The sequence below is a fragment of the Equus caballus genome, chromosome 2, assembly GCF_041296265.1.
Source record: "Equus caballus isolate H_3958 breed thoroughbred chromosome 2, TB-T2T, whole genome shotgun sequence".
NCBI lineage: Eukaryota > Metazoa > Chordata > Mammalia > Perissodactyla > Equidae > Equus > Equus caballus.
Window position 1 is genome coordinate 101830652 of NC_091685.1, and position 17166 is coordinate 101847817.

The window sequence follows — 17166 nt, forward strand, 5'->3', positions numbered from 1 at the left end:
GTTGTTGCAAACGGCAAGATTTTATTCTCTTTTAAGGCTGAACAATATTCCCTCATATATATATACACACATATATATATATGGATAAAGAAGACTTGGTGTACATATATATATATATATATACACACATATGAGAGTTATATATAGATAGACATATATATATAGATATTTTTAATTTTTTGAGGAATCACCATACTGTTTTCCATAGTGGTTGCACCAATGTACATTCCCACCAACAGTGCACAAGAGTTCTCTTTTCTCCACATCCTTGCCAACACTTGTTATTTGTTGTCTTTTTGAGACCAACCACTCTAACAGGTGTGAGGTGATATCTCATCGTGGTTTTGATTTGCATTTCACTGATGATTAGAGAAGTTGAGTACATTTTCATGTACCTGCTGGCCATCTGTATGTCTTCTTTGGCAAAATATCTATTCAGATCTTCTGGCCATTTTGTAATTGGATTGTTTTATTGCTATTGAGTTGTATGAGTTCTTTATACATTTTGGATATTGATCCCTTATCAGATATATAATTTGCAAGTACTTTCTCACATTCAGTAGGTTGCCTTTTCATTTTGCTGATGGTTTCTCATCTTGTGTTTTAATGATTCTTCTGCTTGAATGGTTCTTCTTTTCACTCACATATCTGATGATATGGATTCCACAGTACTTTCATAAATTTTCTTTCTACTTCTTCTATGAAGAATATGTCTAAATATACATAACTACATAATCATAATTTTACAAACCTCTTACCAAGTATCTTTTGGACACATTACAAAATCTAATACATTTTCCTTAACTAATTTGAGTCCTCTCTTCTGGTCAACAAAACTGAGAACTTCCCACATGATGTATACACAATTTAATTCCAATATAACTATAAAAAGAAGCACATTTCTGTATTTCCCCATACCCTTCACCTATCTCTTGGAAAGATGTATTTACATTCCAAAAAGTTAAAGTAAAAACGCAGGATACTTTTCATATTCTCAAAGGAACAAAAGTGGGGATTTTCCCCTTTTATTTTCAGAAGGGAAGGATGACAGCTATCTCTTGTCTATAAATGGAGAAAAAACATTATTTTGTGTTCCTCACTTATGATACAGATGTTATATGCATACAACATTTGAATGGGTTTCATCATACTACTCCAGGGGTAAGACTTTGGGTGTGGGGAAATATTTGGTTATTATTTGCTTTTTATGTGAATAATGACAATCTTTCTCTGATTCAGAACATTGCATGTGTGCACATAGGTTGCAATGAATAAATATAAACATTAACAACCCAGTGGTCCTCCCAGTGGGTAAGATCTCCATGGTTCCAAGTTCTACCAAGTGAACCTGGGTCCTGACCACCTGTGACACTGCCCTCTCCCTTTCTCATTCAGCATAGGGCTGGTAGCAGCTTCTTGATTCTAATCTCAGTTCCTAGGTAGCTACCTGACAAATTTTATCACCTGCATAGCCACTTACTATGTTAAATTACTCTGTCCTAAATGTTCTTTTTCATGTTTGAATCTTGATGATACAGCATATCCCTCTCTGATATTCTTTGTACTTCTGTGACTCCTTTTTCAGTCTACTTCCTAGTTATTCCTAAGGCCACCAGAGAGTGGTGTGCTGCATGTGTGCCATACTACTCTATAGGCTGGATTTTACATCATAATCCATGTCTCCAACCTGTAAATGTCAGAGTGCTCCAGCAATTAAGACATAGGGATCACACATCTAAAGTCTTTAAATACCACTTGTATGCCAATGGCATCCACATTATATCTCCAAACTGAACAACTTCAGGTTCATATGCTGTTACTTTCCCCTTGCTTGTGCTATCACAGCAACACTTTTCATAATTCACTGAAAATACCTGATAAGCTCCTTCCTCTGGGCCTTTGCATTTTCTGTTTCCTCTGTGTGACATGTTCTTGCCTATGACTGTTTTTATCATTGACCGGCGTCTACAAAACAGTAGAGGGCTAACTTATTAGCTTGCAAGTAAGGCAACGTCTCAAACCCTTCATGGTTTTTGACGGTTTTGCCAGTGAGGGTGCAATGCTGGCAGAGATACTGCTTAATGGAAGAGAAAAGATGAGGGTCCACATGAGCCATGTTAGAGAATATGAGAGGGCTCTCCAGGATCTGGTAGTGAATTCAATCACTTAAATGGTAGGGGGTTAGGTGAGCCAAATATGCCACCTGTAAATGAATGTTTATAAACTGAGTGACAAGAGGTAAAATTTTAAAAATCTGTCTAAATGACATTTTGGTGATGCTTATTCTCCTCTAGGTGGGAGGAAGGGATGTCATTGTGACACTGGGGCAACAAGCCTGTGTGGTCTCAGCGAAAAAGGCAATATGGCTGTAGCTGCTGAGTAAAGAATTCTCCAGATATGGGAAAAAAAAAAAAAAAAAAAGGTTTGGCAATAAAGAGAGAAGCTTGGAAGGGACTAAAATTGGAAGTATGTTTGGTTGAGCCATGCAGATGGCCACTCAAAACCAAAAGTAGATGCAAACCCTTATTTATTGGCCTGAAACTAGTGTCTCTGTCATCTTATCACTCCATTTCCTCTCTCTGACCCTCAGCTATTTTAAGAATAAAAACATTGAGCATGGCACCGGGGTATTCCTGTCCCCAAAGGGAACCAAAGTCCATAAACACCCATATGAGTACTTTGGGGAGAATTGGGGAGGGAGGGAATCTAAATTTGGGGGCCTGCTGGATACAGGTATCCAAGTCACCATCCTACCTGTAGCACAAGTGAAAGAGTGCCTGAATTCAATAAATGGGATTTCTGCAAGATTCAAAGCAGAGAAGGGAAAATAATGTGACCTTGAAGCTGGGTACCTGAGGGTTACTATAAATGTTCAATAAGAACATAATTATCTTTTGACTTTGTTCTCACCATAGACATAGATGAAAAGAAGTTAATCTTGTCAATTTGCTGTTTTCTTCTTTAACCTGAGAGTTGGCTCAAGAGTCACAAGAATTTATGAATTTGTTTTACAGAAGAAAAGGAATGCCTTCAAGGAATTTATGATCACCAGATAACTGGTCCTCAGCTGCCATTGATACCCAGATGTCAGATTGCTCAGGGGCTCATCTGGAGTGAAAGAAACATGGATCACCCTTTTGTTTCTCCAAAATGCCTCCTGCAAAGCCCTTTAGTTCTATAAAATCCCTGCTTTCTTCTACTCTTAAGGCAGATTTGAGAAAACCTATCCTCTTGGCTTCTCATTTTGGTCAGTCTGGATAAACCTTTCTCCATCTCCAAGTACCGATGCCTCAGTGACTACCTTATTGTGCATCAGGCACATGAACTTAAGATTAACAGGTCCTGTATCAATTCTTGTGAGTCAGCTAGGAGTCTTGTGTTGGTGACTGAATGGCCCCAGTGAGAGTTTGAATAGTTGGTGGTCCCCAGCAGTTCCTCGGTGTCTTTACCTGAGGGATATCCCCTGCCACTCTCCACTTCCTGCCGATATCAGCTGCCCTTGGTTCAACACTTGTTTGGAGTGGAGAAACACATTGTACCTCGGTCTACTTTCAGTTTTGCATTTGCCAGGAGTTGAATTTTGTCCTTGAGTGGATGCCTTTGTGTTGATGTGAATATTTTCAGTTTTTCTTTTGCTGGATGAGTCCCACAACACTCTTGGTCATGAATTCCCTGTCTCTGGATTTGCATTTTGTGTGATTGAAAGGAGGGACCCTCATTTGGGAGAGATCTAGGGATGATTGGACTTCATCTTCTGTTTTTGTCCTGCAGGAGTCAGATTTTTTCTGTGATTTTCTTTGTGTAGGTGCTCTTGTCTTATGTGTGAATCAGCTATGGGGAATATTAGCTTGATCTGCACCCTTAGCCCCCTGGACTACATTCTCCAAAATTGGGTGACTTTTAGCTAAGAGCCCATGAAAAAGGAAAAAGGTGATATTCTTTTATAACATCACATGGCCATAATATTCTTAGACTCTGGAGAAAATGGCCAGATGAGGGATCATTCAGCAACTCTGGGAAATCTGGCTTGAGTATTCTTGGTTTATTGATCCTTATCCTCTGAGAGATGGTCACTATTTTTCCCCGCCTCTATCTTTTCTGTCACTTGTCATAAAAAGGAGAAACTATAGGGCAAGATGCAGGCATTTCTACAAGCCTGTTTCCTGGGATGGTCCTGCGGCAAACTTTGCTGTGGGTTAATATGCACATAAGGTGAAAGCTGTTTCTAAGGGGCATCTTGGAAGTCAAAAAGGCTACAATAATTATGGGCACAGGTCAGTCAGTTAAGAGCCATTAGGCCTCTAGTCACCTCAAGAAGACTGCCATGATAGAATAAGTTGGTCATGGAATAGGGTAAAATGGCACAGGTCACCTGCTAATGTCAAGAAAATGTCCATGCAATGAGGTACTCTATAAAACACACATAATCCCCAACCTCACAGTGCCTCCTTCCTAGGTAGTAGTTTTGCTCTGAGAGATCCAAGGCTTAGCTAAAGCTTTTAACGTACATGTGAGATAAGCGGCATTTTTTTTTGTCTTGCTCTATGTCTTGAGAGCTTGGCTTTATGACCTCTTTGGTTTCTGCCATCTGGAGGATGCACACACTGGTGTGTATTTTGGTAGCCAGTTGATTAGACTGGCGTTCTGAGATTTACTCTCTTTCTCTGGCTTTATAAGCTCTCAGGGGAGTTTTCATGAGGGGTCCCAGTCTGCCAGAGGCCTTTGTCATCTCAATCTTCATTGCTTGTTAGAGCACTACCACCTGTGCAACACAGCCCTTAGCTTTCTTGGACTATTTTTTTTTTTTCTTTTTAAAGATTGGCACCTGGGCTAACAACTGTTGCCAATCTTTTTTTGTTTTTTTGTCTGCTTTATCTCCCCAAACCCCCCCTGTACACAGTTGTATATCTTAGTTGCAGGTCCTTCTAGTTGTGAGATGTGGGATGCCGCCTCAACGTGGCCTGACAAGTGGTGCCATGTCCATGCCCAGGATCCGAACCCTGGGCCGCTGCAGCAGAGCACGTGAACTTAACCACTGGGCCACAGAGCTGGCCCCTGGACTATTTTTGAAAGTGAAATTTCTGGATCTTGTGAGGGATGCTTCTTTTGCACTTTCTTTTGGGGACTCCTCTTTTATATATGGTTAAGCCATAAAAGGCTCATTGCTTTGAGACACTATTAAGAACTTAGTTGCCAATGGCCAGGAAATGGATCCTTAAATTGGAAAAACTTCTAAATTGGGAAAACTTATAAAGAGCTCTCATCATAATTGTTTTATTGGTACCTATGAAAAGACCAAATTAAAAATGAAATGCTAAAAATGATGACTAGCCTCAAGACCCTGACTCAGGTTACAATTAAATTGAAAAAATAATTGTAAAAGTATAAATGTTAAGATTATAATGGTTGGAATGTTTTATATGAAGCTAATTTTATATGAAGAGGTTGTGTCAACTTTGCCTGAGTGTGTTTTGAAAATGGATGTTATGTCTGGCTAGAAATGTTTCCCCTTCCCAATATTATAAGACCAAGACTTGTTGATAAACTCCTAATCAAAGCTATGATAAGAAGTATAAGAGTTGATGGAATTCAATGATTATATCTCTTTTGCATGATTGACTTCTAAATCGTATGGTGGGGATAGACATTGTGTCTCACTGGGGGAAACATTACCCCAGTATTTATATTGTAAAACAGTATGAAAATCTGCCCTTCAGACAATGTTAATTAAGCATACTAAAGGAAACCAATAGGGTTTCCTGAACCATACAACATGAGATTTTTTTCTACCTCCAGATGGTATGGCTAAAATTAAGAGCTCTATTTAATTGGTTTAACCTAAGTGCTTATATAAATTAAATATGGGTTTGTCTACTTTTGGCTTCTTATTACAAAGAAGCCAAAAGATATTTGGTTCTATTAGTAAACATGTCTTTTGTTTTACTAAAAGATTGTACTATGAAATAAGATGTTTCTAGAAATTATAAGAAATATCTATAATTTTGCCAAGTCACTGAATGATAATATAAAATACAGTTTATAATTGCTTACTTCATAGTTTTCACCATAAATTAAGTTTTCTATGGATTAAAAATTCAAATTACCATATGTGATTATAGCTACTAAAATTAGTAGGGGAATTATCTCTGTATTCTAGGAAATTAAGATGTATATTTTCAGTAAAAAGGTATAAGAAATAAAGGTAATTTTGTTTGTTAAAAAAGGTCATAGAAGGTTTATGGAAGAAAAACTCTGAGAAAAGAATTTTGTACATGGTCACATTGGCTAAGACTAAAATGAATTCAGTTAAATGAATGAATTTTAATATCAAAAGTAAGTTGGTGCAAAATTAGAATTTGGATTTTCTTACCAGAAGAGTATGGATTTTATGTTTTATCAAAATAAATTTTATCAGGCCTTTAATCACAGGTGCTAAGTTTTTTCTTACTGCTTTAATTTTCTGCATTTTCCTGAAAATCATTCATTGCCACCATGGTTAAATGGATAACTAAGCATGGTTTCATAGGGATCTATGCAATTGTGTGGGTAAATGTTACTGATATGTGTTTTAAAAATTAAATAACATTCCTAAAATTCTGATCTGTCCTGATTGTTAGTTGTAATTCTAACTCTGCTTATGCAAATATATTTCATCTTCAGTCATATTCATGGAGAGGACTCTGACACTTACTCTAGAATACAGATTTCTGATAAAGCTTTCAGATCATACAACTGAACTGGGAAAGAAATTACAGAACTCTTACAGATAAACTGATGGCTTCATGAAATTGCTGACAAAAGATCAAGAGTTTATTACTTGGGACTAAATGAACTGATGAGGATGATTATAACTTTTATGAACTTTTTGTTTGAAATATTGCTGATTTTTTATTGTTTTGTTTTTTCAGATTTAAGAAAACCTTTTTTGCTTTTCTCTTAAGCTAACTATGGCTTATAGCAGTTTGATAAATTATACTTTTGTAAGCAGAATTAAAACGTTTATCTTTTTCTCCATACCTGATCCCTCCAGAATTTAGAAACTCTTAGTGATTGAATATTCTTATTTTCATGGCAATATAGTTATTTGCATAAGTTTGATAAGAATTTCTTCTCCTTATAACGGGACACAATTTGAAACACTGGTTATACTACCAAAGCTTTGACTTGAATGTGATATTTGAGAGAAATATGCAGACTCAGATATGACCAGTTGGCAAGGAACACAGACTGACTTTATGAAATAAAGCCACTTGGAAATAGTGGCCTGGTACCTTGTTTGCTGAGTTCCCAGAAGACTTACCAGGTGAGTAAAGAAGGTCACTTCCCTGGCAGGTGCAAAGAACTTCAGGATACTTTATGGAACCTTAAGAGAAGAGAAGAATTCACTTAAATCTTTAGGTATTGTAGGTGGAATCTGATGACAAGTCCTTGGTTTGGCCTTGCCTCAAGAGGCCTTTAAAGTTCAATCTGTGATTCCTTATAAAAAGTTCCAGCAAAGCAGATTTTTAAAAAGCCTATGTGATCAACTGCTATTCTTGCTGTACTCACATAAATAATTGGACCAAGCCAGCCAGTTAGTCTTAATTTGGCTATGTTTGGTAAAAATGATTTTGGTGATTGGTGATTTTAGAGAGAAAAATTGTGTTTCAGCAGAAATTATAATACACACTTGTGGGTATTAGATTCTACTTCTGTAAATTCTCTTTGAGGCTATTGTTTTCTATTTGTAAACTGGCTATAATGTTTCCTTGTTGACTTTGACCCCCAAGTTGGGAAAGACAATTGGATTATTAGCATTTCTCAGATTTGGGCAAGAGCAAGTAATCTTTTTAGAGGTTGGACATGTCATCCCAAATTGTATTCAGTGCATGACCATGAAGACCCCTTGATAATTCCAGTTTATAATGTCTAGACTGGTTTTCAGGGCCGTTTTGGATTCTCCAATGGATTAGATCTATTTTTCAGTGACTATTAAAATTTGGGTTGTCTACACTTCTTATCCTTTTCATTGGATATTTGATGATAAAATGTGCTTTTAGATGTTTTACTAAAACTGTTGAATGAGGTACAAAAATTAAAATTCTAACAATGCATAATTCAAAGTGCAAAATATAACCCAGTACCTGAGAATATTTTCAATCTCAAGTTGAAAAATCTCACTCCTCAGTTACCCCATCTTCATTCCCTTTCAGCAGGAAATAGCCAGAATGATCAATGCCTTGCTTCCTACAAGAATGAGGAAGAGAAAAAGGACAGTGGTAATTGAAGCCAGTTACCTGAAGGTTACTGTAAATATTCAATAAGAACATAACCTTTCAACCTTGCTCTCAACACAGACATAGATGAAAAGAAGTTAATCTTGTCAATTTACTGTTTTCTAGTTAAACCTGAGGGGTAATTCAAGGCTTACAAGGATTTATGAGCTTATTTTACAAAAGAAAAAGAATGCCTTCAAGGAATTTATGATCACCAGACAAGTGGCCCTCAGCTGCCATTGATTCCCAGAAGTCAGATTGCCCAGGGCTTATCTGGACTGAAAGAAACATAGATCACTCCTTTGTTTTTCTGAATCACCTCCTGCCAAGCCCCTCAGTTGTATAAAACTCCTTGCTTTCTTCTCTTGTTAAGGCAGATTTGAGAGAGTCTCTGATCCTGCCTTCTCATTTTGGTCAACTTGAACAAACCTTTCTCCAACTCCAAGCACCAGTGTCTCAGTGGTTAGTGTACTGTGCATCGGGCACAGGAACTTTGGATTAAGGAGTTTGGTATCAGCCTTGTGTGTGTAGCTCTTGGGTTTATTCACTATAATATTGTTGAGACTTCCACAGCCGAAAATATGTTTGTGTTCATATTTTACATCACTGCTTTATGAATGTTCATAAGCATCATATGCATCAGCCCATTGAGAAAGAGCCACATATAAAAAAGTGCTGATACCTTTGGGACCTCACAACCCTAAAACGCTTTTGAGTGACAAGTCTCTATGACTAATGATTTTGCTGATTGGAGCCTCTGTTAAAAGGAAGCAGCCATTCTCCAACGGTACCCTTTAAGGTTTTCAGCTTGTTGCTTCTCTATGGTTACCAGCTCCACTCCATTTTACAAAGCAACTATTAGCATGTTAATATGCTTTTGTTAAACCTAACCTTTTAAATCAAGAAAGCTTTGGAACTCTTGAGGAGTTCGGTTCCTAGTTAAAAAATCTTTGTGTGATTTTTTCAGATGTGACCCTAGGCAATTGCTAAGACAAGCCTCATGGGGAAAAGCTACCTTCCCCATACCAGACTTTGTCCATAGCAAAGGTATTATGGCTCTGAAGAGAGTTGCATCAAGGACTCAGGCCCTGCTGGCTTGTCATACTCTTTGCATATTTACATTCCTAACCTTGGCACCTACATTCCAAGATCAGCTTTTCTGAGGCCTTGGGCAGAGGTCTTCTTCAGGCACATCTATGGAGGCCTCTTTGGGGTGAGGAGGGAGTAAGAACCTTGAAGACATTTTTCTCCCACTCTGACTTAGTGATATATTCCAAGAACTCAGTATCTATCAGCATCTTGACATTACATAAAAAGTAGAAGCTATGCTATTAAGAGGAGCTTTATTCCCTACTCCACCACCTAAAACAAATCTCCTATCTCCACTGGAACCTTGATTCACAGAGTTCTCTTAAATGTCTGGGACATGGTTCACTGATAGGTGAGTTAGGCTGAAATCGGATGTGTCCACTGTATTCCTGCTGATGTTCAACCTCAGCACCAGCTGTGCAGAACTGACAAGGCATATAGTCACTCTGCTCAGTGAGCAGAAGTCAAAGCAATTCTGATAGCTGTGATAGATTCTTTCTTTGCTAAAACTTGCTACATTTCTACTGACACAAGCTATTGCCTATAGCCTGACTGTTTGGTATGCCAATTGGAATATAACAGAATGGCAGATTAAATGCATTCATTTTTGGGGGCCACAATCTGTGGAACCAGATCAGACACCAAACCATCGGAGTAACTCATGTAGTGTCTGTGTTAGAGACCCATTCTCTGAGGAGATGGACTGGAATCAAGCTGATAACCAACATTGTGCTGCCCAGATTGCCACCCTTGTTTTTTTGATCTTCATGGCAATGCATTCATTATCATAAAGTGTGCACAAAAGGAAAGAATTCTGTGTTCCTGGAAGAGGGGCTATGACTGCATGGTAGATTTGTGATGCTTACCAAGTTGATCTAGTTGCTCATGGTGAGGGAGGTCAAATAGTACAGAGTTTTGCTTCTGCTCACTCCTGGCAGAACCAAGGTAGAGTCTGTGTACTTGCTAATACATCCTCCTGTACCTGGGTTAATGCCTCAGGCCAAGTAAAAAGGTTAATACAGAAATTAAGGAGAAAATTACCTGGCTTTCTAAGATCAACTCTGATGATTTGTGGGATTTTTAGAACTGATTGGGTCAGGTCATTTTGGGGCATGACTGAAGATAATACTGCAGGTTGGTCACATCTTGCTGCTTGAAGTCCTGTTCATAGTAGCCTCAATTAAATGAGACAAATTGGATGGATTTCATCTCAGCTTCCTTCACAGAGTGGCAGACAGAATAATGTGCTCATCAAAAGTGTGAGACACCAAGATGAGGTATAAACAAGGGGTGGTTGTAGTTGAGAAACAATACTCCATGTGTCTCTCATATTTCTACACATTTCATGAGCAAGGTGCTAACTATACTTTTGTTCCAAATTATCTTTTCCAAGATTTTTTGTATGACAATTAACCTTGGAAGATAGAGATAGTGTCTCCCTTCACAGCAAAGGGCAAATTTGCTTTACTGTCCATTATAATAAAAATAATGTTTACCTCTGGGAAAAAGGATAGCTTTGCTTGAAGCCAATCATAAAAGATTTGAATTTCCTAAGCTCAGAGTTCCTTATTTATAATGTGTCCTTCTGCATGTGCAGGTGCCACCTGGACTTTTTCTCTTTTAGTGGGAATCAGTCCTCTAAGAACTGGTGCATAAATATGTTGAACCTGTGATGACTGCAATTGCTGTGAGTAATAAACTGTCCTTTGTCTCTGACCCGAGATTCTTGTGTCTTCTACTGGAATCCTCGAAACTATGGCAGGCTGATGTGTTAGATTTAAGGAGGGTAAATTGTCATATATTTCACATTTCGTGTCTTGTTCTTCCCTGTGCATATCATGGCTTTCAACATCACCTCTTTGTCTTTCTCTTCTGTTTTTTTTTTTTTAATATTATCCTTTCACTGAATCTATAGCCAACTTATCTAAAATTACTCCCCCATACACCAACAGTTTCCAAGCCCCTTCCCTGATTTTCTTTTCTCAGCACTTGTATCTAGCAATCATACTGTATTTTACTTATTCATATAGTTTATTGTCTCTCACCCAAAGAGAATGTATGCTCTTTGAAAGAATTTGTCTGTTTTCTTCTTTGCTAAATTGCCAGTATCTAGAACTGTGCCTGAAACATAGAAGGAGCCCAATAACATGCTTTGAGTGATTAATAAGATAGCCCAGCAAGGGCTGTTAAAGTTGCTGAGGAGAACAGGGAAATGAATATGTTTGGAGGCAATGGGAGATAAAATGTGCAAGATTGATACATGCCAAATTATAAATGTCTTTGAAAACCAGACAGAGAACTGCAGATTCCTCATCCTGAATTCACCATTTTTTGAGAATGGAACTACCAGTCATAGTTTTATCATTCTAGATAAGCTAGAATAATCTAGAATGACCTAGAATAATCTGTTACCCTTCCACCTCACTTTGGTACAAAAAATCCACAGATCCTATCAATTCCACCACATAAATATCTCAAGAATTATACCCTACCCCCTAAGATTTACTACAAATCCTTATTTTCCATCTCAAGCAGCGAAATACTCTCCTAATTGACTGCTATGATAAAAAGCCTTGACCTTAAACACAATTCTCAATACCAATCTTTGACATTTCTCTCCATGAATCTGGCACAGAATTATTATGACCTTAACAGCACTTCATGATTTAACCCACAGTTAATCTCCAGTCTCATATTTAACCACTGTTTTCTGTCTATGCTTTGCATTCACCAACAAATTTAACATGTTTATTCAAACGTATTGGTCATTCAAATCTCCTTGTGGTTTTCCTTAACCTGGTAGTTCTCTCCTCTTCACCCTCTTGAGTTTGCTATCTACTATTCATTCTTTAAAACTTAACATGAATGCATTCTCCTTTGGAAAGCTGTGCTGAACATCTCCTTCACTTATCCAGAAATATTTATGTTACTCAATATCATCAACAGCCAGATGCTTAAATCTTCCATAGAAATAATTAATTTAAGCTGGAATTGTCTCTTATTCTTTCACACGAGTGCTAGAGCAGAAGACCCTTGAAGAGCAAGAACAACATTTTATGTGTGTATGTGTTTTTAAATGCAGCTGTGATTCTCATACCAGTACCCAGCTCATAGCAGTAACTGAATACAAACAAAGTCAAATTTACTGGTGTAAAGTATTAAGTACAAAACTACAATTAATTTTAACATCAAACATATTTATACTTACGGTCTACCTGAAGTGAGTTTTGTTTTTGTTTTGCTGAGTTTTGTGTAAAATATCAACATGGCAATAATAAAGAAGTCATGATGAATCTGTGAGTTAAATCATAAGAATAAATGAGATTTCTGTGGAAGACAAACTGTGCTCAGTGTGCTCATTCTCTGTTCTCAGTCTTGTTTTCTTTACATAATTTATCACTATCTGAAAGTATCCTATTAGTTAGTCTTTTTTCATGTTTATTGTTTCTCTTCTACCACAAGAATGAACGCTTCAGGAGAGCAAAGATCTGTCTGGGTCACTGATATATCCTCCATGCCTGGAAGTGTGCCTGTCACTTAAAAGACACCAATTAAATATTGGTGTTATTTTTCCAGTTACTTTATCATGCCTTAAGAAGAATTTGAGTTGATACATGATATTGATAATCATAGAGAGTCTGATATTAATTATGAAGATTTTTAAGGATTCAGCAAGCTTTTTCTTCCGTCTGTTAAGACAGGGTAAGCTTTAAATAGCCAGTACACATTTTCTTATTCTTTCTAGAAAACTGAGGTTGAAACCTCTTTTAAAAGCATGGGCTATTTATAGCCTTCCTAGAACTCTGCTGAATGAAAAGTTAAACATGCATTTTGTTCTTATAAATGGCATGTTAACATGTAGAAAATTTTAAATGGTGGGTGTTTTTCATGGCACCCCAGTGATTCTAAATATGAATTATTTAAAATGTTGAAGAATTAGGCACCGGCAGTGAGAAGATTGGAGACCTTGAAGGATAAAATATAAAGATTGTAGCAATATGCTAATTTATACAGCCTCTTCTGATAACACTTCATCTACTCACACTTCCTTCACGTATGCTCGGTGGAAGGGATATTTAGTAGCAACATGCTATCAAATTTTTAACAGCAAACACACTATGGAAAAAAGAAAGAGCCATGATTTGTATCATTTACCAATTTTTGTGGTGAAAATACCACCACCATAGTTGATTTCAAACTATTGGTTCACAAAATTCCTGAAGACTTGCCAGTTTTCCTGAGTCATTAGGAGATGGCTCAGGAACAACTGATTATGTTTGACTAACAGGGTCAGAGGAAATTAAGCCTATAAAATTTTGTTAAAAATTTATGTAAAACAAAAAGAATCATGTTTTACTAGGGATTTACCCTTACCTGTCTAGAAAGATGGTCACATGTGAAATAATTGTAAGATTTTGCTACCCAAACATCATGAATCTTTTACAAGATTGACATTTCAAAAGTGTCATGGCAACAGGGAGGATGAGTTCTAATAGTTTTAACCAAATGATGATTAAATAAGTAAATTCTATATTGTCCTTTGTTTCCTGAAATTGGATAGAACATCATGGAATGGAAAGAACCAGTAGTTAAGAGACTTAATTTAAATTCTAGTTTTACTCTGTGAATACCTGATGGTTAAACTTGGTCCAAGTCACCTAAAATTGTATAACTAGGTATTCTTAATAAATTTTTTTTATGTACTTGACTGAGAATTTTGAACTACATGCTCTGAAAATTCATTTACATACAAAAGTTTAATGACTCTCTGGATACTTCACTTACTGAAAGGAAATTAAGAACATGGGGGAATAGAGTCCAAAATATTTTTATTAAGGAGATAACCGTACAGATTAGAGCATTGTTAGAGTTGGAAAATCATATGAGATATAAAATTTACAGTATATATTAAAAATCAAACTTTTTTAAAAGAGGAAAGATAATCCAGGATCCATTCTTTTTATACGGACATGCTACTATATTCAAAAATCAACTGTCTCATATTACATTAGAAACAACCTATTGTTCTATAATAATAATTTCACAACATGAAAGTGTTATATATAAAGAGATATAGATATCTGTATGTACAGTCATGTGCCACATAACAACATTTTGGTCAAGGATGGACCTCATATATGACAGTGGTCTCATAAAATTTGTACCATATAGCCTCAGTGTGTAGTAGGCTATATCGTCTAAGTTCATGTAAGTACACTCTATGATGTTTGCACAAAGTCAAAATCACCTAACGCACATTTCTTAGATCAAATCCCTGTCATTAAATGACATGTGACTGTATCTGTGATATAAAATATCTTTAAAAGAATCTTAATCGTTCCTTTCAAAAGCATTCTAATTATGCTAGAATTTATCTCATTTGATATTTTTATTGGTCAGTATAGAAGTTGGTTTTAAGTAACTTATTTATGTTTTAGTAACAGTACTCCAGAAATTAAGGTTTTTTTCTCCTTTATTGAGCCTTTATCCAAGGAGTAATATTCTCCATAAAGTTATTTAATAAAGATTCAATTCTCCCCACCCTTTGTGTAGAAGGGTAAACAGCAAATCCTCTACACATGAAAGTAGAGACTGCATGAAGAGGCTGTTTTGTGAGAAATGCTCAGAGAATAAAAGAAAACAGATGGCCAAGAGTTAGGTAAAGAAGTGAGTTGATTGAGAGCAATATTTAAAAGTTAATGTGCAAAATAAAATAAAATGTGTATTGAATCATATACAATAGGGCGAGCTGGTTTCATGGATTCTGCTTTCAAGCGGGTTTTTCTGATTGGAACTCTGTTAGCAACTTGACTTTCATCAGGAAAGCAACTGGTGCCTTTTAAAACAAGTATTTGTTAAACTGTAACTCATTTAAGAATGAAAAAGAAGAATGTTTTTCTTTTTGCTTCAAAAATATATGTGGGATTTGTAGGCCACCAAATGTGTCACTTACGTCTGTTTTATTAAAGCAATAGTATGCCAATAAGAAAACTATATTAAGAAGAATTTTAAAAAGGATTTTTCTTCATTAAAATTGTAACTTGAATACTTTAGAGGGCAAAAAAAAATTGCAGTAGTTTTCTCTGCTTGCTCTGTGCAGTGATATTAAGAAAAAGATAAAAGAGTGCAGCATTTCCTGACTTCAATCTATTTAAAGTGAAAAATATCAAGAACTCAAAAGGTTCCTACCTGCTATGATGACATCATGTAATTTGATATCATAATAATTTTTATGCAAATACTGGTGATTTGAGTAACATCAATAAAATTATTGTAATCTACTCATATACACATATAAGAAAATCTATATATTAGAAGGAAGCAAGTACAGATTATTCTGTGTTAAGAACAAATTGTCTTCAAGATAATTTCCATAAATATAACATGTATTCAAATGCATGATATTATTACTTTGAAATACATTTTTAACCATCTGTATTAATCACAGAAATCACCAGAAATAAAAAAACAAGCACAATTATATCAATACTCAGAAATTAAGTTCCAATTAATTTTGAATACATTTGTAGGAGCAATGGTACAGCAGGAAGATTAGTATTAATACGTATAAATTCTCCTCTTTAATTAAGGAATCTTTAGGGTAGATATAGAAGTAGCAAAAATGAAGGGCATAACAAGGGCAGCACACTTGATCCTGGCCAAGCTTTGAACATAAATCTAGCCTGAAGAAGCCTAAGTCTAATTTGTGCCAGCGATGTATGTAACTGAATGTCAATAACTGAAGGTAATACTGCCTATTGAGATCAATCAAATAATTGAAGAGGCACAGACTTCTAATGCTCCTAATTGAAGAAAAACTAAAATTTTCTAAGAGTTGTTCAGTAATTTTTCTTTAAATCATTTTATAACTACTTACAGAATATATTCAGTGACAGCATTCTTATTTTTTTTGTCGTTTTTAATGTAGCCAAGGTCCTTTCTAGTCAACATGATTGTGACTGGCCAGCCAATGATTGTTACTTTCCCTTTAATAGACTGGAATTTCTTGTTCCCAGAATCTTTGAATAAAGCTGTTCCTTAATATGGTCAATTTCAATATTCATTTTTATAATAAACATCTTTTCTACTAGCATTTCCCAGTGGAAATATAATATGAGCCACATATGTAATTTAAAATTTTCTGGTAGTCATATTAAAAACAGCAGAAAGAACAGGTTACATCAATATTAATAATATATTTTATTTACCTGAAAATATCCAAAGTGTTTTTAATTCTACTTATAATCTATAAAACAAATTGTTAATAAGATATATTATTCTTTTTTTATAAATCTTCAAAATCAGGTATGTATTTTATACCTACAATACATCTCAAATAAAATGTGAAATTTTCAACAGTTCAGAGGAAATTTAATCCCACCAAACAATAAAGTTGTTTAATAGAAAAAGAATTATACAACACTTTAGCTTTTAAATCTAAATTTAATTAATTAAAATAAAAAATTCATTCCCTCAGTCCCCCAGCCACATTTCAAGTACTCAACCATCACATGTGACTAGTGACTACCCTATTGGGTATCTCACCTCTGTACAATAATGTGAAAATAGAATTTGAAAGAACAAAACACGCAAAGAGAGAATACATATCTACACATATTTACAGTTTTTTTTCTGATCTACACAAGTTAAATTTTATTCAACTACTTAATGAAAAGTCAGCATACAATCTCTAGAGAGTCATCGTATAATCTGGATTATTTTGTTTACTCTTGAATTTGTAAAAAAATTCTTTTTAGTTTTACATATTTAAATTAAATTTTTATGAGCTACCCTGATGGCCTAGTGGTTAAAGTTCGGCACT

At 35.7% G+C, this 17166-nt stretch overlaps 1 long non-coding RNA gene across 1 annotated transcript in view; it reads right to left on the reverse strand.

Moving 5' to 3' along the window:
- LOC138922331 (uncharacterized) overlaps positions 1-17166 on the reverse strand; it is a 103848-nt gene that overhangs the window by 47282 nt on the left and 39400 nt on the right. The window contains exons 5-6 of the long non-coding RNA XR_011435423.1: positions 8124-8226; positions 7301-7363 (exon numbers count right to left, since the gene is read on the reverse strand). This is a non-coding gene — a long non-coding RNA (uncharacterized lncRNA). The remainder of the gene's footprint in view (positions 1-7300; positions 7364-8123; positions 8227-17166) is intronic.